Source organism: Megascapheus bottae, chromosome 1 (genome assembly GCF_031878675.1).
Source record: "Megascapheus bottae isolate mThoBot1 chromosome 1, mThoBot2.hap1, whole genome shotgun sequence".
NCBI classification, from domain to species: Eukaryota; Metazoa; Chordata; class Mammalia; order Rodentia; family Geomyidae; genus Megascapheus; species Megascapheus bottae.
Genome location: NC_143509.1, coordinates 46,410,105 through 46,431,655, shown reverse-complemented (window position 1 = coordinate 46,431,655; position 21,551 = coordinate 46,410,105). Strand labels below are relative to the sequence as shown.

At 37.6% G+C, this 21,551-nt stretch overlaps 1 long non-coding RNA gene across 9 annotated transcripts in view; it reads right to left on the bottom strand.

Moving 5' to 3' along the window:
* The window catches only part of LOC150069090 (uncharacterized), a 100,043-nt gene that overhangs the window by 66,430 nt on the left and 12,062 nt on the right, over positions 1-21,551 (bottom strand). For 6 of the 9 annotated variants that reach the window (XR_016537398.1, XR_016537404.1, XR_016537405.1 and 3 more), the window contains 3 exons: positions 18,672-18,758; positions 17,177-17,273; positions 15,559-15,620 (listed from right to left, as the gene is read on the bottom strand). This is a non-coding gene — a long non-coding RNA (uncharacterized LOC150069090). Of the gene's footprint in view, positions 1-15,558; positions 15,655-17,176; positions 17,274-18,671; positions 18,759-21,551 lie in introns of all 9 variants that reach the window. The other 3 variants (XR_016537400.1, XR_016537399.1, XR_016537403.1) reach the window with 3 other exon arrangements.

Sequence of the window (21,551 nt, the reverse complement as noted above, 5' to 3'; positions counted from 1 at the left end):
ACTAAAGCTGGATCCTTATATGTCACCCTGCACCAGAATTAATTCCAAATAGATCAAAAACCTTGATGTAAAAGCACATACCCTGAAAACTTTACAGGAAGGAATAGGATATACACTATGACTCCTTGGTACAGGTTGAAACTTTAATAAAGGTCCAGAAACACAACAAATGGCACTGCAATAAACTGCAAAGCTTCTGTATGGCAAAGAACATAACTAGCAAATTAAATAGAAAGCTCACAGAGTGGGAGAAGATCTTCACTAGTCATAAACAGACAAGGGCCTCATATCTAAAAATATATCTACAGCTCAATAAATTGAATCTCTCAAAAACAAATCTTCAAAGAAATAATCACCCATTAAAAGGTGGGCTAAAGACTTGAGACTTCTCTGAAGAGGAAACAAAAATGGCGAATAGACACATGAAGAAACATTCCACATCTCTGGTCATTCAAGAAATGCAAATCAAAATGACTTTGAGACTCCACCTCACTCCAGTTAGAATGGCCATTATCAAGAAATCTAATAACAGATGCTGGCAGGGATATGGCCAGGAGGGGTTGCTACTGCACAGATGGTGGAAGTGTAAACTTGTTCAACCACTTTGGAAAGCAGTATGGAGGTTCCTCAAAAGACTAAACATAGAGCTCCCACTACTACCCAGCAATCCCACCACTCCTTGGTATTTACCCAAATGTCCAGAAACAAGGGCATACTAAATTACTAGCACAACGATGCATTATAGCTAAGACATGGAATCAACCCAAATGCCCCTCATTAGATGAACAGATTAAGAAGATGTGGTACTTATATACACAATGGAATTCTATGCTGCCATCAGAAAGAATGACATCATCCCATTCATAAAGAAATGCAATTCTATGCTGCCATCAGAAAGAATGACATCATCCCATTCATAAAGAAATGCAAAGACTTGGAGAAAGTCATATTAAATGAAGTAAGCCAGACCCAAAAGAACATTCACTCCATGGTTTCACTCATTTGTAATAATTAGTACACATCTAGGATTCACCTAGCAGAGGATCACAATATGATCGTATAGGATGAGATTAAACAAAATTAACTCTAGGATATGGAAACAAAAGGTTTATCTTTGTGATCATTGTTCTTAATGTACTATGTTATTTCTTTTCTCTTTTTTACTCCTTATGGTTAATCTCATGTGGTTACTGTATCTGACTTTATTACCTGGTATATTTTATATACGTTTGTTCATTTGAAATAGGGTAGGGAAGTAGGGGGAAACAAAATGATTGGGAGGGCGTAGGGAGAAGGAAAAGGGGACAAAACATGAGAAGGGGTATCAATGTACGAGAATAATATACCCACTACCTGACTGTAATCCCCAACAATAAAATACATTACCCCAACAATAAAATAAAATAGAAAAAAGATACTAGTGAGACAAAATTATGACCAAGGATTATACACTATAATTTTCAAAGGATAAATTATTGACAAAATCAATGTCTTATCATTAAGGGAAGTGTGTGCTGATATTTACAATGCAAAGGCTAAAAACTGAAATAAATTCATAGAAATAAATATGTTTAAAACAAATCAAACAAATAAATCACATACTTATACAGATATGTTTAAATCTGTACATTTTGGAAGAAAATTTGATACCCTGAAAGTTAAATTTAGTTTCTTCTAAGGACAACACAATATGAAACTAAAAATGAAGAATGAAACTGAAAATGAAGAAAAAGTATTCACTTTTAACAGTGTATTATTCTATGGTGTCTGAATCTAAAGTTTTGTATTATATGCTAAAATAAGTTGAATACTGCTAAACATATCTACCATGTGATATTTAATAAATTTTAATAGATATACTAATCTAGGAAGTGCAGACATTTTTGTGGATGTAGTTACCAACAATGGCTTTTAAGTTATCTTAATGATATGATAAACTGAAAAAGAATGCAGTATACAGTCTTGCCTACTTTTCCAGCATTCTAGTCTGTCTTACAGTCATGTGAATAATTCTAGAAAAGAAATATAGGTAAGCTGAGCACTGATAGCTCAAGCCCTTAATCTAGCTACTCAGGATACTGAGATTTGAGAATCACAGTTTAAAGCCAGCTTATGCATGGAGGTCCACAAGACTTTATTTACAATTAAGCACCAGAAAACTAGAAGTAGAGCTGTGGCTCAAAGTGATAGAATGCTAGCCTTGGGCAAAAACACTCAAAGACAGCTCTCTAACCTGAGTTCAAGTCTCATGACAGAATCAAACACAGCTCTCTCTACCCTGAGTTCAAACCCCATGACAGAAAGTAAGGAAGGCAGGCAGGCAGGCAGACAGACAGATTGGAAGGAAGAAAGGAAGGAAAATAAGAGAAAGGGAGGTGGTAAAGAGAAGAAAATGAAAGAAACAGGAAGTTGGAGTGGGAGAGGAAGAGGTATGGAGAGAAGAAAAAAGGGAAGGAAGGAAGGATGGAGTATGAAATGAGGCAGGAAGAAAGAACTAGGGGCCAGGTGCACACCTGTAAGCCTAGCTATTTAGGAGGCTGAGGTCTGAAGATCAGGATCATGGTTCAAAGCCAGCCTGAGCACAAAAGTCTGTGAGACCCTTATCTCCAATTAAACGCCAGAAAAATCAGAAGTGATGCTGTGGCTCAAAGTGGAATAATATTAACTTTGTGCTGAGTACCTCAGGGACAAAGCCCAAGCCCAGATTTACAACAGACAAAAACAAAAACAGAAGTAGGAGGGAGGGAAGAAGAGGAAGATAGGAAGGAAGGCATGTAGAAGGCAGAGAGAAATTTGGCATATAGAGAATAAAACCAAAAGCAGGGGTTTACAGCCCCACTGAAGCTCTGGCCACAGAATTTGACTTTGGACTTCTTCCTACCAAAATTGTAAGAGAATAAACTTTTAGTGTTATGAGGCATCATGTTTTAGGCAACTTTCCTAGTGGCCACATGTGTCTAATACATGTGTTTACATAACACTAGCATAAAATATGGGGGGCCAGGAGTTTGGCCTAGTGGTAGAGTGCTTGCCTAGCATGCACGAAGACCCAGGTTTGGTTTGTCGGTACCACATACATAGAAAAAAGCCAGAAGTGGTGCTGAGGCTCAAGTGGTAGAGCTCTAGCCTTGAGAAAACCCAAGGACAGTGTTCAGCCCCTGAGCCCAAGCCCAGGACTGGCAAAAAAATTTAAAAAAGTACAAATATGGAAAAGGCTGTTTATGACAAGAATAGATGTAGGCTTATAAAAGAATTGGACCTGTATATTTATTGAGAGACTTGAGGTCTAATTCATGGTCTACCATTCAATGTGCAGCTTCAGAAAAATTGCTCAAATACTGTCAATATCTTCACTGAAATGGAGACATAATACTTCCTGTGGTATGCAAACACATGATAACTATGTCTTCATTCCAATGCTAAACAATTAATCCTGCCTACCTCAAAAAGTGAAAGGGAACATTACAGATGTGCTTTAACTGGGATTTCAAATGGAAAGAATATCACATGTAATCTAATACAGAGCTGTAAAAGAGGGAAGAAAAAAGTTCAGAGTCAGACACATTGGGACACTACAATCAGGGGTCATGGGATGAGGTCTAGCTAGAGCTAGGAACATCTATTTCCATGGTGAAATTCTTGCCTTGTAAGCCTGTGTGGTCCCGTGTTAAATTAAAAGTGCCATAAAATGTATGTAAGAAGCTATATGACCCAAGCAACACAGAATCCCTCTTGGAAGTTGACAGAGAAAAAGATGATTTTCCCTGCAGCCTCCAAAAGCTTTGCCAAGTGCCAGTGGTTTGCAACTACTCAGCATTCCAATATCTGAGAATGGTATTATGTAGCCAGTCCAGGCAGAAAAGGAGTTGTGGCTACAGTAGTAGAGTATTATACTTGACTCAAAAAGCTAATGGTACAGCGACCACTGGGAAGAAGGAAAGAAGAGGAGGAGGAGGAGGGAGAAGGAAGAAGACAAAGATAAAGATGAGGAGGAGGAGGAGGAGAAAGAAGGAGAAGCAGCAGCAGCATGGCATCTGATATTGGCATGCAATATGAATTTAAAATCTAAAATACCTAGCCATTTAAATTGTGAGAAATAAATACAAAAATATTTGTCATAGGAAAAAATCATGACATGATTTTTGAGAAGCAGCTTACTTATAACTATTTCTGTAAGCTAAAAATGATTATACCCAATCATTTAGTATTTCATAAGGTGTTACTTAAAGGATTTATTTTTGTGCATCTAGTTCTCAAGGTGTGAAGCCAATTTGCTTCACATATGTTCCTATGAATTAGACATAATTTCATTCAATTCCCTTGCATTTTGCCAAGAAAATGACTTCTGTATACTTCAATTTTTTTAAAAAAAATTATTGTCAGGGTGATGTACAAAAGGGTTACAGTTACAGTCATAAGGCAGTAAGTATAACAAAACTTATTCTCCTAGCACAAAGTCCTGCCAAATTATCTTTGAAAAAAATGTCTTTGTTCAAAAAAGCTGATGTCTCCCAAATTTGATATGAGTAATGTGTGAACTCTGAGAATGAAGTAAATACCCATATTAAGGCTTCTATTTATCCATTCCCTAGTCACTTCGGCCAAACTTCATTTCTGTTATTATTTGGCTTTATTCCAACGAAGAATTCAATGTCACTCATCAACTCTGTTCCTGAACCACTCTTCTCTAGCCCCCCACCTCTTGTTGCTTTTAATTAATATCAATTCAACAATGCCTCCTTTCTACAATCTGTACTATCTCTGATCAGGGAGCTTTAATATGTTAGCCTTTTAACTTGAGCATCTGGACACAGCAACCATATTATTACACAGGTAACTCTACAGGTATAATGGCAACTCTAATTCCTAAAAACTCATTCCATCCCAATTCTTTCAGCAAATAAAGTTACTTCTGAATTTTTCCTCTGAACAATCATCTAGAAAGCTCCTCAATTTCCTTATACTCTGAAAAAGCAGAGTGGTAAATGCTCTATTTCATTATTTGCTATTTGTCTCATTCTGTGTTTGGTCCTGGGGTTTGAACTCGGGGCCTGGGTGCTAACCCTGATCTCTTTCCAGGGCTAGCTCTCTACCATTTTTAGCCACAGCTCCACTTCTGGTTTTTGAGTGGTTAGTTGAAGATAGTCTTGTGGGGACTTTTCTGTCCCAAGGCTTCCTTCCAACTGAGATCCTCAGATCTCAGCTTCCTGAGTAGCTAGGGTTACAAATGTGAGCCACCAGCATCTGGCTTGCTATTTATGTATTTTTTAATCAGAAGGGATTAATTTCCTGTTTCAAGACACAATGATATATTCCCTCAGATATTCTCCTGAGAGAATATATCTGTCTAAAAAAAAGCAACAACAAAAAAACAACAAAAACAAAAAAAGTAACATTGTCTCCTACCCAACCTATCATGAACAAATATCCGTTTTTTCCCTAAAACCTTCATCTGTCACTGAAAAAATGAAAACCTTCATCTGTCACATAGAAAATATTCTAACATGGAGTTGGATATTGTGTGTGTGTGTGTGTGTGTGTGTGTGTTTGTGTGTGTCTCTGTGTGTATGAATGTGTGAATGCGTGATTGTTTTGGTTTGATGTATTTTGAGCTGTTCTGACTTTTTTTCTGGTTAGTGAGTTGTTGAAGAAAAAGAAAAATCCAAACATTCCTAAAATCAAATAAAACACCCCCACAACATCCCAGAAACTTTGAAATACTGCAAAGGCAATTCTAAAAGGAAAATCTATATGCCTATGATATTTACATCAACAAAACAGGGAGCTCTTTTATCCTAATTATTTACTTGAAGGCCTTAAATAAAAAATAAGCCAAATTAAAACCTGTAGGTTGATAGAAATAAGATTAGAGCAGAAATAAATGAACTAGAGATTGAAAGAACTGTGCAGGCACCAACAGTACAAAAAAGTAAACTAAACAAGCATACAGCCTATCCAATCAAAAGAGAAATTACCTAAATCAGTAAAATTAGGGTTAAAATGTGATATAACAATAAACATAAGTGATATTCAAAGCATCACTAAGGAATGTACTTTGCAAACTTTAGTCCAACCATCTGAAAAATACGGTAGATATGAACACATTCCTAAATAACCTCAATGTCCAAAATTGAGCCAGGGTATAAAACAGACTTTTTGTAGGCTTACAACAAGTAATGAATTTGACAAGAACTATAGAATCTCTCAACAAAGGCAACTAAAATATTCAACAGATTCAAAGCTGAATTCTATAATATCTTTTAAGAAAAAGAAACAGCTCCTCAAACTTTTCCATGACATACAAAAGGAGCAACTACTACTAGTTATTTTATTAAACTACTTTTCCCATACCTGAACAGGGATTGAACAAAAATGGGGCGGGGGGGGGGGGAATAAAGATCAATATATACAACATGGATTAAAAAAAAAAGCTTGCTAACTGAATTCAACCATTATAAAGAAAAAAAAGTGGGGGAGGTGAGCCTAGTGGTAGAGTGCTTGCCTAGCATGTAGGAAGCCCTGGGTTTGATTTCTTCATACCACATACATAGAAAAAAAAAACCCAGAAGTGGTGCTCTGTTCTAGCTGGTAGAGCAGTAGCATTGAGAAAGTCCAAGGACAGTGCTTAGGGCCCTGAATTCAAGCCCCAGAACTGGCAAAAACAATCAAACAAACTTATGTACTATGATCAAGTTGGTTTAAACTAGATATGCAAGGCTGACTTTAATATAAATATAATAGAGCACATTAACTGAGCCCAGAACAAGAATTACATGATAATATATTAGATGCCTAAAAAAACCTTTCACTAAATAGAAGGAACATACCTCAACATATTAAAGGCTATCTGTATGACACATTTACACCTGATAGGACATTAAATGGTCAAAAATTAAAACTATTTCCTCTAAACTAAGAACACAGGTTAAACAACATTAATATAAAGTTTAGAGCAGAAATAAACTAAATGAAATAAAGAATGTAAAAAGTAAAGAAAACAAGCCTGTAGCCAATCTGTATGAAAGATTACAAATGTTTTTAAAGTTTAGAGCAGAAATAAACTAAATAAAACAAAGAATGTAAAATGTAAACAAGCCTTTAGCTAATCTGTGTGAAAGATTAAAAATGTGATGACAAATATAAAACCCAAAACTTCATAAATACTTTGTAATCTCAATTCCAACAAACAAGTTACACATATTTGTCAATTCTCTTCATTCAATTTTAGTTTATTACCCAAAGTAATAAAAGAGAGTAACTTGAAAGACTCCAGACAGGGAAGTATATAAATGAATCTTATTTATATTATTTATTTACAGATGTAAAGAACCATAAAAACTGCATAACTAAGCAAGTGCATTCTCTCAACAACAAAAACATTGAAGATGATATCAGAAAGTGGAAGGACCTCCTAGGTTCATGTATTGGAAGAATTAATATTATAAAGTATTTGGACATACAGCCAAAACCAAATTACCAATCAAATTCTTAATACAATCATTCACAGAGTGAAAGAAAACAACAAAAAACTATATGGAACAACAAAATACCCTGAACAGAAAAAGTAATCCTATAAAAAACAAAACAAAAACAGTAAATATATCACAAGTTCAGACTGTAAACCGGAACACAGAAATGAATAATAGCTTCATACAAGCACAAAAATGAAATCAATGGAGCATACTAGAAGACCCTTTAATAAGCACATATTATCAACAGCCACCTAATGGTGATAAAGTTAAATTATTTGTGAAGAAACACAAATAATTGTGTTTCAAAAACAGGACATCTCTGTACAGAAGGCCAGTCTGCCACTGTACTAATATCAATGCAAAGTGGCATTACAAAAAAATGATTATGAGAAACAGAATTGGCATAAACAGTAACTTCCTGAGTAAAATTCCAAGGGCTCAGCAAACTGAAGAGAAAACTGACAAAAGGAACTGCATCAAGCTAAGAAGTCTGTGTGTTACCTTATAGGTAACACAGGCTTTATAGACAAGGGGCACAAGGTTTTCTCTTGTATGTGGACATCTGATCTAAATTATAAATATATATAAAATATATACAGGTTCATATATACATATATTCTAAAAAATGTACTAAAGAATATCACATGGAGTAGAAGGTTTCAATGGTTTAACTCCTTTGAAAAACAGAGCATAAAAACATGAAGCTCAAACATTTTAAAGAGATTAAGGGGTGCAAATGCCATCATAAAATTTAAATGTAAAAGTGAAACTAGGTAACTTGAGAGACTACATGTGCATTAATATAAAGGATGTAATATAAAGAGTGTAATATAAAAGGTGACATTTATTCAATAAGCACTGCACTCATAATCTGACATGTAGAACTGAAACTTTTTGTACAACCACTTAAGAAGAAATATAACTCATACATTAAAACAAAAAAATAATACTATATGCCAACAGAATCTCTATAATTATTAGAACGAAGGACATGAACTCATTGTGATAGCATGGCAAGACCTAGAAAGATAAGGGCCCACAAAAAGAGGAAGGTATGACTGAGAGTCAGGGAAGCAAACATGAAGCAAGACATTTGAGAACTAAAGTAAACATTTTGTACTTAGAACAAAGACATGAATCTTCACTGAAAAAGCAAGTTTCTAGTTCAAGCTGAGGTCTGTTTAGTTACATGGATAACACAACTTAGTAATTTTATACTATTTAAAATCAAAATATAGTTTTATACAAGTGAGTTAAAGTAAATATAAATTATTTGATCAACCTGATACTTTAATTTACAACATACCTGACAACAATAAGTAGAACTATTTAAACTACAAATGCCATCATTTTATAAAATAAATGTTTTGGAAAATAAGGGAATATGTTTGCTTTGGGTTAATATAATTAAAGCTCGTTTTCTTTCCCAACAAACACAAAAGTTTCTGGGGGTAAACTTCATACATCAAAAACCTAGAGATTCCCTCTATCCTGACTCTCAGAACTTCCTATTAATTTTAGAAGTAAAAAAAAATCTCCCAAAGAAACTTTTTCTAGTTTTGAGCACTAGGAATGAGGCAGGAGCACATGTAATAAAAACTGGGGAAAATATTCACATTTAATTCTTCTCTATTTTTCTTTTTGAAATTTTCCTTTGTAGGACACTTGGACAAAATGAATTTACAATAGTGTAGTATGAGTAGAACCATACCTTTTCTATTCAAAATTATAGGATAAAGGCTTGTTATTGTTACAGGGTACAGGAGAATTCAAGGAGACAAACTAGAAAGCTAGCTGCTTTCATTTTAATTCTAGCTACTCAAGGGACTGAGTTCTGAGGATTGTGGTTGAAAGACAGCTTGAAGAAGGAAAGTCTTATCTCTAATTAGCTACCAGAACTTCAGAAGTAGAGATGTGGCCCAAAGTGGCAGAGCACTTGCCTTGAGCAAAAACGTTCAGGGACAATGCCCAGCCTCTGAGTTCAAACCCCATGACAGACAAAAAGACAAAAGGAAAGAGAATGAAAGGAAGGAGGGAAGGAAGGAAGGAAGGAAGGAAGGAAGGAAGGAAGGAAGGAAGGAAGGAAGGAAGGAAGGAAGGAAGGAAGGAGCAGCTACTTAATCTGTGCTTAACATCCTAGGCCTACCCATGTAAGGATGAAATGCAAAGAAAATAGTAATGGCATTGGGAATGTATACAAAGTGTAAACCACAATCTGGGGTGGCCACTAAAAGCACAAGCAGGGCATGTACATTAAGATTTTGAAGATTAAATATTATCAGAACTATAGCCACAGAAAGTGAATCGCAGTTGTGATCTAAATTGAACCAGATTGCTGCTGTTTGTCATAGGATTTTAAATGGACCCAGAGACTTAAGATAAATCCAAAATATAGAACACAAGACAAGAATCAAAATAGCCAGCAAAACCCTCTCAATAATTCTCAAAATATTATCAAAACAACAAAGGTGATATGATGATATGCTGTGAATTCCTAAACAAAAACTTCAAAGTGCACATTAGTTCAATGCCTCTAAAAGAAGTTTGAAACAGTACTTGAAATGTTCTTTTTTCATACATAAAATCTGTCATCATATCAATCAGGCTATAAGTAAATATAAGGTGGAAATTCAAAGGCAAAGGAGGTCTTAAAGATTTGGTTATTTACCATGAAAGGATTCTTAACATTGCTAAATAAAAAGCAGGTTAGATTGCTTTTCTTCCTAGGTATAGACTATTTTACTTTATAACTGCTATTTATGTTAAAATATTGTTTATGTGATTAAGACTTGCCTGGGAATGTCATAGTTACTGATGATGTTGACTAAATGATATATATCCAGCGCTTTTAAAGATTATGATGACTTCTGGAGTTAATACTTAAAATTTCTCTGAGGAGAGGTCATATCTGGATGACAGATAAGCCTTAGAGACATTGACCTAGATAAATTACAATATTTTAGGTACTAAAAGATTGAAAAAGTTTACTTGCAATCTATGGGTGCTGAGGTAAAAATCTAATTATAAATCCTAGGCTTTAAAAGATCAAAAGATTTGCTATAAAAATGCAACAAGATTTGAAAGTGCTCACTGCAATGACAGCTGGTCTGATATAAACATTTTTATAAAAATATAATTGAAAAAAATTTTCTTGAGGCTGGGAATGTGGCTTAGAGATAGAGTGCTTGCCTAGCATGCCTGAAGCCCTAGGTTTGATTCTTCATTACCACATAAGCAGAAAAAAACAGGAAGGGGCTTTGTGGCTCAAGTGATAGAGTGCTAGCCTTGAAGAAAGGAAGCTTGGGGACAGTGCCCAAGCCAGGTGAATCAAGCCCCAGGACTAGCCAAAAAAAAAAAAAAATTCTCAAAGATTTTATCAGGAAAAAGCCTAAACCGTAAGATCATCTTTGAAATACATCTTTAACAGGATTGATAAAAAAAAAATCAGATGTTCAAAGGCAATAAAAATATAAATATAAAATTTTACTTTTGCTCAGTCTAACTTACAAAGTTTTTTATATTTGTTATAAACTTTATCCTATGCCATTACATAGTATTAAAAATACCGGCTTCACCTACAGAGTGGGAGAAGATCTTCACCAACCAAACAACGGACAAAGGCCTCATATCTAAAATATATCAACAAGTCAAAAAATTGAATCAATCCAAAACTAACCTCCAAAGTAACAACCATCCCATTAAAAAATGGGCCAAAGACTTAAAGAGAGTCTCCTCTGAAGAAGAAACAAAAATGGCCTATAGACACATGAAAATGCTCAACATCTCTGGTCATAAAAGAAATGCAAATCAAAACAATTCCACCTCACTCCAGTTAGAATGACCAGGATCAGGAAAACGAATAATAACAGATGCTGGAGGGGATGTGGCCAGGAGGGATCACTACTACACTGTTGGTGGGAGTGCAAACTCGTTCAACCACTATGGAAAGCAGTGTGGCAGTGCCTCAAAAGGCTAAACATAGAACTCCCCTATGACCCAGCAATTCCACTACTTGGCATTTACCCAACCATCCAGAAACAAAGACATACTAAAATCCACTAGCACAACAATGTTCATTGCAGCACTATTCACCATAGCAAAGATATGGAACCAACCTAGATGTCCCTCAGTTGATGAGTGGATCAACAAGTTGTGGTATTTGTACACAATGGAATTCTATGATGCTGTCAGAAAGAATGACATTGCCCCATTTGTTAGGAAATGGAAAGACTTAGAAAAAATCATATTAAGTGAAGTAAGCCAGACTCAAGGGAACTTAGGCTCAATGGTTTCCCTCATTCGTCATAATCAGTAGAAACCTTGGGCTCTACTAACAGAGATCTGCAATAGAGCAAAATCTTGATACAGAAGGCCGTAGAGTATGAAGCTAATTAAAAGGACCTCCAGGATATTGAAACAAAAGCCATATAATGAATGATTGTTGTCCTTAATGTACTATGTTGTCTCTCATCTCCTTTGCTGTCCCTTGGTTATCTCATATTGGTATAGTATCTCACTTTGTTATCTGATATACTGAATTTATTTGTATTTGGATATTTGAAATTTGATAGGGAAGGGGGGAAAACCAAGACGGGTGGGGGGGTGTGGAGGGGGGAGGGAAATGGGTACCAAGACATGTGAAAGGGTATCAATGTATGTGAATTAATGCACCTTCTATCTGGCAAATATCATGTAACCCTTTTACTAATTACAATAAAAAAAAGAAAAAAAAGAAAAATACCGGCTTCATGTGTCTGTTAAAACATGTATCTATTAAAACATATATTATGTTTTATTCCAGACAGAAATAAAATTTAAAAAATAATATCTAATCACACTTTGTAATGAAAAATTATTTCATAGTACAAGATTTTTATTTTTAGCCCAGCACCAGAGGCTCATGCCTGTAATCCTATCTACACAGAAGGCTGAGATCTGAGGATCATGGTTCAAACCCAGCTCAGGCACCAAAGTCTCTGAGACTCATCACCACCAGAAAACTGGAAGTGGCTCAAAATGGTGGAGTGCTAGGCTTGAGGTGAAGAGCTCAGGCTCTGATTTCAAATCCCATGACTGCCAAAAAAAGAAAAAAAAATGTATCCTTGAGCTAGGAGTTTAGTCTAGTGGTAGAGTGCTTGTCTAGCAAGCACAAAGACCTGGGTTCAATTTCTTGGTGCCACATACATAGAAAAATCTGAAAGTGGTGCTGTGGCTCAGGTGGTAGAGCTCTAGAGCTTTGAGAACGCTCAAGGATAGCACTCAGGCCCTGAGTTCAAGCCCCATAACTGGCAAAAGAAAGAAAAAAGAAGAGAGATCTTGTTCTTTTAAAAATACAAAGTTGAAAAGGACAAAAGTCAGCAAGTAAAATTTCACAAGTCAAGAAGGATAGAAGATGGTATAAGGACATGTTTTACAAAAATACATTAAAGGGAAGAAAAAATTGCTTTTGGATAAGAAAAAAAATTTTGAAGACGAAGTTTTGTCCTGATTGTTCCAAAAAAGTATAAAAGGCAACATGAAGCCAAACCAAAGAATGTTCAAGAAATTAGCAGAGGGTATGAGTATGTTTTAAGGCAATACAAACAGGAAGCAGATGTTGGGGCCACTCCCGTGATAGAGTGCTTGCGTAGCATGCATGAAGCCCTGGGTTTGATTCCTTAATACCATAGACACAGAAAAAGCCAGAAGTGGTGCTATAGCTCTGATGGTAGAGTGCTATCCTATAGAAAGCCCAAGGACAGTCCATAGGCCCTGAGTTTAAGCCTCAGGACTGGCAAAGAAAAAGCAGATGTTGGTGTGAATGTGGTAGACAAAGAAACCCTAATATAATATTGGTGTGAATGTAAATTGATCCACCATCACTACAGACAAAGTACTTGGAGGTTTTAAAAACTAAACAAAGAACATGGATCTATGATCTGTGACCACTCTTGAGCATTTATTCAACTGATTACAAGTTCAAAATCCCTTGCTGGAAAAGAACAACTTTCCTGACTTGAATTTGGCTGCATGAGTAAATATGTCTAATATTTTCTAAGCTGGCTGTCCTTATATCAGAATCTACTTCTGTATCTTACAATGTACCTGGAAAGGACATTCCCCACCCTTTTTTTAAGCTTCATATAATTATTAATGAACCCATTCAAAAGGCAAATAAATATAAAAAACAGATTTTTAATTTAAAGGGCACTCAAAGTTAATTTTTACAGGCAGTGTTAAAATGTTTATCTAGGTAACATTGTCACAATAGAGCATTAATAGCTTCTTTTTAAAAATCTAATTAAATTCCTAATAAAATCAGCTTGGTTCTTGTAGTGATTCATCATGGAGTTGTACCTGATTTTCTTAAAAGACTTTCAGTGAATACATTGAGTAATGAGACTAGTTTGCTTTGGTTTCATGATCAGTCCTCAACAGATTCTGAAAATCTTGTAAGAAGATGTGGAAAGGAACTAGGTCCATTGCATACTCCATGTAGTGTAATTAAAAAAAAAAACTTACTTCTACTTCTATATAGGAAGGGGACAAGTCAACTTTGCTATACAATACATACTACATATTGGTTCTAAATTGATGCATTTTTATTAGGATTTTTAATCCTGTTGGGTTTTTGAATTTTTTGAATTGTCAAATCCTTTTAAACTGAGTATAACTGATTTTACTGGTTTTAATCAATAACTGGTTTTAATTTCTGTATGTTTAAGTCATGTGGGTGCTTGTCTCAGTTATGTTTTTATCATCTTAAATATTAGGTTTTGATGTAGTAAAAACAAATTTCTTTGGCAAGAAAATCTTATTGTCACATTGCAACACTGAATATTCTCTGGACTTACTCTTCTAAATAATTTAAAAATACCTCTATAGTAGTCATTCTAGTTCTAATTGGATAGGGAAGGGGGGAAAACAAGATGAGGAGTGGGGGTGGGAGGGAGAGAAATGGGGACCAAGACATGTGAAAGGGTATCAATGTATGTGAATTAATGCACCTTCTATCTGGCAAATATCATGTAACCCTTCTATTAATTACAATAAATATATATGAAAAAAGACTGACATTCTTAACCTCTGTCTAGTACAAAATTAAATCCAAAATAAACTAAATATTACAATTCTGATTATACTTTATTGACTAACATCATACAAAATCCTCAGGGTTGCTATAAGACTGCATTTGAATTTGTTTTACATTACTTGAACTAGGCACCAAAGCTCTCTTAGGGGAAAAATGACCTCTCATAGAGTTCAAATACATGTCAAAAACCCTTCTAGTTTATGAGACAAAGACAATAAGCCTAAAAATAAATTCTCATTTCAAAGTCCAACTTGACCTAAAAAACAATGAGGTCAAAAAAATAAAGTAGAAAACAGTTGAAAAAATACTAATAATTGAAAATTCCTCTGGAGCTTTCTTTTTAATTATTAGCACACAAGATTTGAAAATGAATCAATTCTTTCCTTTAGATCAAATGTTAAGAAGTTCTTAAAGATTAATAGGTTCCCTTCATCTGGTCTTCCTGTTTCAACTGTGGACATGTCACTCTACTTTGCATGATCACCTCAACCACTACATTCAGAATAACTAACCCTGGAAACTCTTTTGCTACTTCTCTTATCCTGAAACAGTCTTTCATTATTCCACCAAGTATTAATACAGGATTGTCTCTACTATCAAAAATAAGAACAGTAAACCAATGGCTAATAATCTTCATTCAATATTCATTTAACAAACTTATTTTGAACAGTTTTTATGTGTGTGGTCTTCCAAAGACTAGAGATATAATGAGAGCAGGTTATTTCTATTTTTTTTTTTTTTGGATTGTGGGACTTGAACTCTGGGCCTGGGCATTGTCCCTGAGCTCTTCAGCTCAAGGCTATTTCCCCTCCCTACCTCTTGAACCACAGTACCATTTCTGGTTTTCTAGTGGTTAACTAGAGATGAGAATCTCCAGACTTTTGTGCCCAAGCTGGCTCTGAACCATGACCCTCAGATCTCAGCCTTCTAAGTAGCTAGAAGACACTAGACCATTATGACACTACTCAGCTGATGACCAATGTTAATACCACAAGGAGGAAAAAAAGTACTCACCTACTCCATTCCACAGTCTAAGAACAAAGTGAGTGAAAACTGTTCCCAGGAAACAAAGCAGGCTGAAATAGAGGCTGAGAAGTCTGTTAACACTAACTTCAAGGGAGTAGGGAGAGTTAAGAATCATTCTTTTCCATTTTTCAACTAAGGTGGCCCTTTACAGAACAGTCACCTATTCTGACCTTTATTGGATTAGGTGTGTCACAAAGGAAAAGAATGGTCACAGAGAACCTTTATGTGTCTTAACAATGATAACAAGAGCCCTGAGTATTTCAATGTGACATCCTCAGATAAGGAATTTTTTCTCAATGTCTTTGGATATAGTTACAAAGCACATATGTTTAAATATAATTAATATAATTTATGTGTGTATTTCTGTTAATTTTTTTTGCCAGTCCTGGGCTTGAGCTCAGGGCCTGAGCACTATCTTTGGGCTTTCCTTAAGGCTAGTGTTCTACCCTGAGCCACCGCACCACTTCTGGCCTTTTCTATGTATGTGGTACTGATGAATCGAACCTGGGTCTTTGTACATGGTAGGCAGGCACTCCACCACCAGGCCAAACTCCCAGCCCCAATTTTAATAATCTTAAGTAGGTTTTGATGCCATAATATTAAGATTTCTTTGCTTGGGATTTTACTATGCTGTTAAAGCATTGAATTTCTGTGGACTTAGATCTCTAAAATGAATTTAAAAGATCTCTCTAGTAGTTTTCTAGTTGAAAACTCTAAAGACTAACATTCTTAACATCTATCTAGTATGAAAACCTAGCCTACAAATCAAACTAATAAATTAGAGGCCAGTTTGGATCAGCAGGTATTGACTAAGATTTTTTTTAAAAACTCCAGAGCTGTATTACTATTGAAGGTTTTTGTTTTGTTTTTAACCTGACTTCATTGCACCGTCCTTGAGGAAGAAATGAACTATCTGTTGAAATTCAAATATGTATGCCAAAGTGCTTTAAGTTTATCATACACAAATATAATTGGCCTAGATGAAATTTCATTAGAAAGGCTTACTGGCTCTAAGAAACAATAAAGTAGAAAAACCTTGGGGGAAAAATACTATTTAATGATTGCTTCAGAGCTGTTATTTTACTACTATTACCAGACTAGGCTTAGAAATGCATTTATTATTTCCTTTGAATAAAAGATATAGGTCAAATGGCTATTTTTTCAGTAAGTTACTATGTTTTTTGAAAAAGTTACTGGTAGGTAGGTCAAAAGAAATGAAACTGCTGTCTTGATAACCTTCACCTAGTCCTCTTCAACTTTGGTCAAGTTACTCTGTGTGACCACCTGAACACCAAGCTGCATTCAGAAATCTTTGGCTACTCAACCTGACAGGCTCCAAGTATCCCTCAGAAAATTCATATACAGAAAAGTATTTCACCATCAAAATAATGAATATAAAACAACATCTACCACATGTGGAGTGTTATTTATTCATTATTCATTACCAGATATATACTGAGAAGTTTCTTACTACATAGTCTCTGCCAAAGGCTATAGATACGGTGATGAGATGGAGGTTATTTCTGTTCTTGTGGACTGTAATGCCTTGTATGGAAAAGAGATATTAGACGATTATCACACAAATTGCAAGGAAAAAAGTACTCACTTCTTGGGATTCATATTCTAGGAACAAGTTGATGGAAAGGTGTTCCCTGGAGACCACATAAACAGGAATCCTCAAGAATCCTGTGAACAGCAATCACCTGTGAGAAAGAACAGTTAAGCACCAGCACCTTCCTGCTTCCTCTGCTTCCTTTACAGAAAAATCACTACACTATACTTTGTCTCTAAGGAGTTAGGTGACCCACAAAGAAAAAGAATGGTCACATAGCTCCTACTGTGTCCCAAGTAGTGACATCAAAGAACCTTGAGTATTCAAAGGTGACATCCTCATTGATCTTGGGTAGTTAGAGGGCAGTAGATATTATGCTCACAGGACTACACCAAGTCCAAAAGAAGACATTTCTCATCACCTGGTATTAGCAAGGAAAGATTTTCCTGCTGTGCATCACCTGCCTGGCCTCTTTAGGGGTAGGCTCATCTTTACATATTCACAAAAATGTGGAAAAGTCAGGAGACAGGAAAGACTTTGCTCAGAAAGGAACTACTTAATTTACAGAAGATCAGGTATAGATCAGGAAAATAAGAGTTTTTAAGACAGATGAATGTGGTTCCTCACCTGTGGCTCGTGAACTGTAGTTGACCCCCTCCCACCAAACATAACACTACTACATGAAAGAAGCCATATGTAAATTCTAACACCACCATGATTCCTTTTTTTGAGAAATGTCCACCACCAAGGGCAGACAAGTGTGTGTTTGTGTGTGTGTGTGTGTGTGTGTGTGTGTGTGTGTTAGTCCTGGGGCTTGAACTCTGGGCCTAGATGCTGTCCTGTATCTATTTTGCTCAAGTACAGAGCTCTACCACTTGAGCCCCAGCTCCAGTTGATATTTTGGGATAATAGACTCATGAAGTTTTCTGCCTGGGCTGGCTTCAAACCACAGTCTGCATATCTCAGTCTCTGGGAAGCTAGGATTGCAGGAGTGACACACTGGAGCCTGGCTTTTAGCACTTCTTAAATATGAACCAAAGAACAACTACTAGAAGAATGTACAGGACCAGACAATTTGAGTACTTAGATCTATGGACTAACTTTGTTGTAGCTTTGTTGTTCTGAGTCTATATAAGTACCTTGCTGTATATCTGGCAAAGCCCAACACTGTATAAGTAAAAACTTGTGGGAGGCTGGGCATGATGGCTCACACCTGTAATCCTAGCTACTCAGGAGGCTGAGATATGAGGATCAAGGCACAAAAAGACCTGAGACTCTTACCTCCTTCAATTAACCTCTAGAAAACGGGAAGTGGGGGTTGGCTCAAGAGTAAGGTGGTAGACTTGAGCTAAAGGGCTCAGGGACAAAGCCAAGGCCCAGGGTTAGGGTGGTAGTCTTGACCGGATGACCTCAGAGACAGTGCCCAAGCCATGTTCAAGCCACATGACTCCCCCAAACCCCCCCCAAAAAAAACTTGTGGGAAAAGAGACAATTATCACCCAAACAACAATGAACAGCATTAATCCCTTAAGGAAAAGAAAATACTCACTTATTCTGGTTCACAAATTAAGATCAAGTTGATGAAAAAGGTTTCCCAGGAGACTAAGCAGGCTGACATGGATGCTAAGAAATCTTCCTAGTGGGGCAGACACAGTTAAGCATCAACACCGTTCTATTTCTCTGACAATACTTAAATGGAACTGGGCCACCTATATGGAACTTTTAGGGCTAAGGTATGTATGTCATAGAAGAAAGGAATGGTCATAGACAGCTTCTATTTGTCATAATAGTGATTAAAAAACCCAACCCTGAGTATTGCATTGTGTCCTTGAATAACAGGGGGGCTACAGATATCATGTTCTAAATTAAATTCACCCCACTGTTAGCAAGGAATCCATTCCCTGGTGTGCTTCATCTGCTTGGTCTCTATGGAGTGGGCTAAGTTTTGCCTATTCAAATGAGAATGAAGGAGTCCTGAGTCAGGAAAGTGGTACAGCAGGCCCAAGAAAAAGGATTTTATGACTAACTTATGTGATTGCTTTGTTTTTATTTTGTTTTTGCCAGTCCTGGGGCTTGAACTCTGGGCCTGGCACTGTCCTTGGGCTTTCTCAAGGCTAGAGTTCTACCACTTGAGTCACAGCACCCCTTCCTGCCTTTTCTGTGTATGTGGTATCAAGGAACTGAACCCAAGGCTTCATGCATGCTAGATAGGCACTCTACCACTAGGCCATGCTCTTGGCCCTTTATGTATTTGCTTCTAATGCTATTTTGTGTGTGTGAAGGGGGGCGTTCACGAGGCTTGACCTCTGGCCTGGGCGCTGTTCCTGAGCTCTTCAGCTCATGGCTACCAACCTACCCTTGAGCCAAGCCCAGCTTCCTGTTTTTTAGTGTTAATTGGAGATAAGAGTCTTAGGTCCTTTGTGCCCAGGCTGGCTTTGAACCTTGATGCTCCAATCTTACCCTCCTGAGTAGCTAGGATTACAGGCGTGAGCCATCACACCCCACCATCTAATTCTATTTTTTTTTATAATCTTAACTAGGTTTAGATGCCATAAATCAAATTCCCTTGGTTAAAAACTGTTGCTATTGCTGTTACAATACTAAATATTTTCTGGACTCAATTTTCTAGCATAAATTTAGAATACCCCTATAGTAGTCATTTTAGTTGGACAGAAAGTACTAAACACTGACATTCTTAATCTCTATCTAGTATCAAACTATAATCCACAAATCATACTAATAAATCAGAAGCCAATGTTGGTTCCAATGACCTTGTACTATTCTCAGGGTTATTATGCTTTTGAACAGATCTGGTGATAGCAAGACATTTAGAGCTATTTTATATGACTTTAACTAGTCTCTGAATGAACAATAAAATCTCTTGAACTTCATAGATACATAAAAGTATTTCAAATTTATTAGACAGTAGGACAACTGGCCTAATACAAGGTTTTATTTGAAATCATACTGACTCTGAAAAACTAAGGTCAATGGAAAATACTTAAGGGTGAAATTGCATATACTGAAAATGACTCCAGATGTTTTATTAAATTATCAAACTAAATTTAAAATCAATTAGTTCAATTGATCAACTAAGAATCAAACTTAGGGGGGGAAGGAAGATGGTGCCGAGACAATAGGGACGCTGCCTAGCCCTCTCAGAAAGAGAGAGAACCAGGGAGTCCCACGAGCCAACTACCTTAAGAAATCCACAACAAACTCAAAGCAACGGAGAAGGATCAAACCGGAAAAGAAATCCACATAAAGCTCACATCCAACTTTCTCAAAGAATTCGGAACGCGAGAACCCCTCCCCCACCTCTCGCCGCCGGACCCAACCCTCAAAAGCCACGGAAAGCCGCGAAAAGTGGCAGCTGGTGCCGGCTCCAAGCCGCGAAAAGCGGCTTGAGCGGGTGCTGGCTCCACGCCAGGAAAGCAGCGGCGGGAGCCAGCTCCAAGCCACGAAAAGCGGCGGCAGTGGAGAGAGCCAGGCCAGGAGCCCAATTGCTACAGAAACCAGCACAGAACCAGGCCAGCGAACGGCGGAAGCAGCGGAACCCAGACACGGAACCAGAACAGCAAGCAGTGGAACCCAGACGCAGAACACAGGTGGCGGCGGAGACCCGAGAGGAGTGAAAGACTCCCCACCACCGTGGAGCACCCGCAGACGGACGCAGAGGCGTGAGTAATACAGCACATCCCCAAACACATCGGGAAAGCAGAGCTGTGCCAAGCAATAGAACTTAACTCAGACCCCAACACCCCGCCGGAGAAAGACTGGCGGGAGCAGGGGGGCAAGGAATTTAGAATCCTGTCCCTCCCCTCAACAGCCCCCTCCCTCAGGCCATTGACTGGAGATTGATAGGCGGGCTACCCAAGAACCAGCACCCCACCAAGGGAGGTGGGGCTGTCCCAACTCCCACCGGCCCAACGGGCTCAACCCCCAGCCCTCTGACTGGAGACTGAGAAGTGGGCGGACCCTAAGACTCAGCATCCCACCAGGGGAGGCGGAGCTGTCCCAGCTCCCACGCCCAACAGGCTCCTCCTCTCCCAGGCCACTGGATCTGGAGAGTGGAGGGCGCTGGGACCCTGCCTTACAACAGTGGGTAGGGGGTGCGGGAAAATAGGAGCCCCTCAATTCTTGAGCGAGGCATCCTCCAGCTGGGAATCCTGAGCAAGACAGCACCGAGGGGCCCCCCACAGTCACAGACGCTGACAAAGCAGTGGAAACACAGCAGGGATCTGAAGGGCCGACCAGCAGCCAAGCTCCCCTTCTGAGAACCAAAAAGGCGCGGCTCCGCCCTTGGAGCCCACGCCCCCAGCTGGGCCCCGCCCCTGGGAACAGAGAGCCCCTGAAACTCTCAATCCCCAGACCCTTGGCTTGGGGCCGCCCCTGGAAGCAGCACAGGAAAACGTCTGCCAACCTCGCT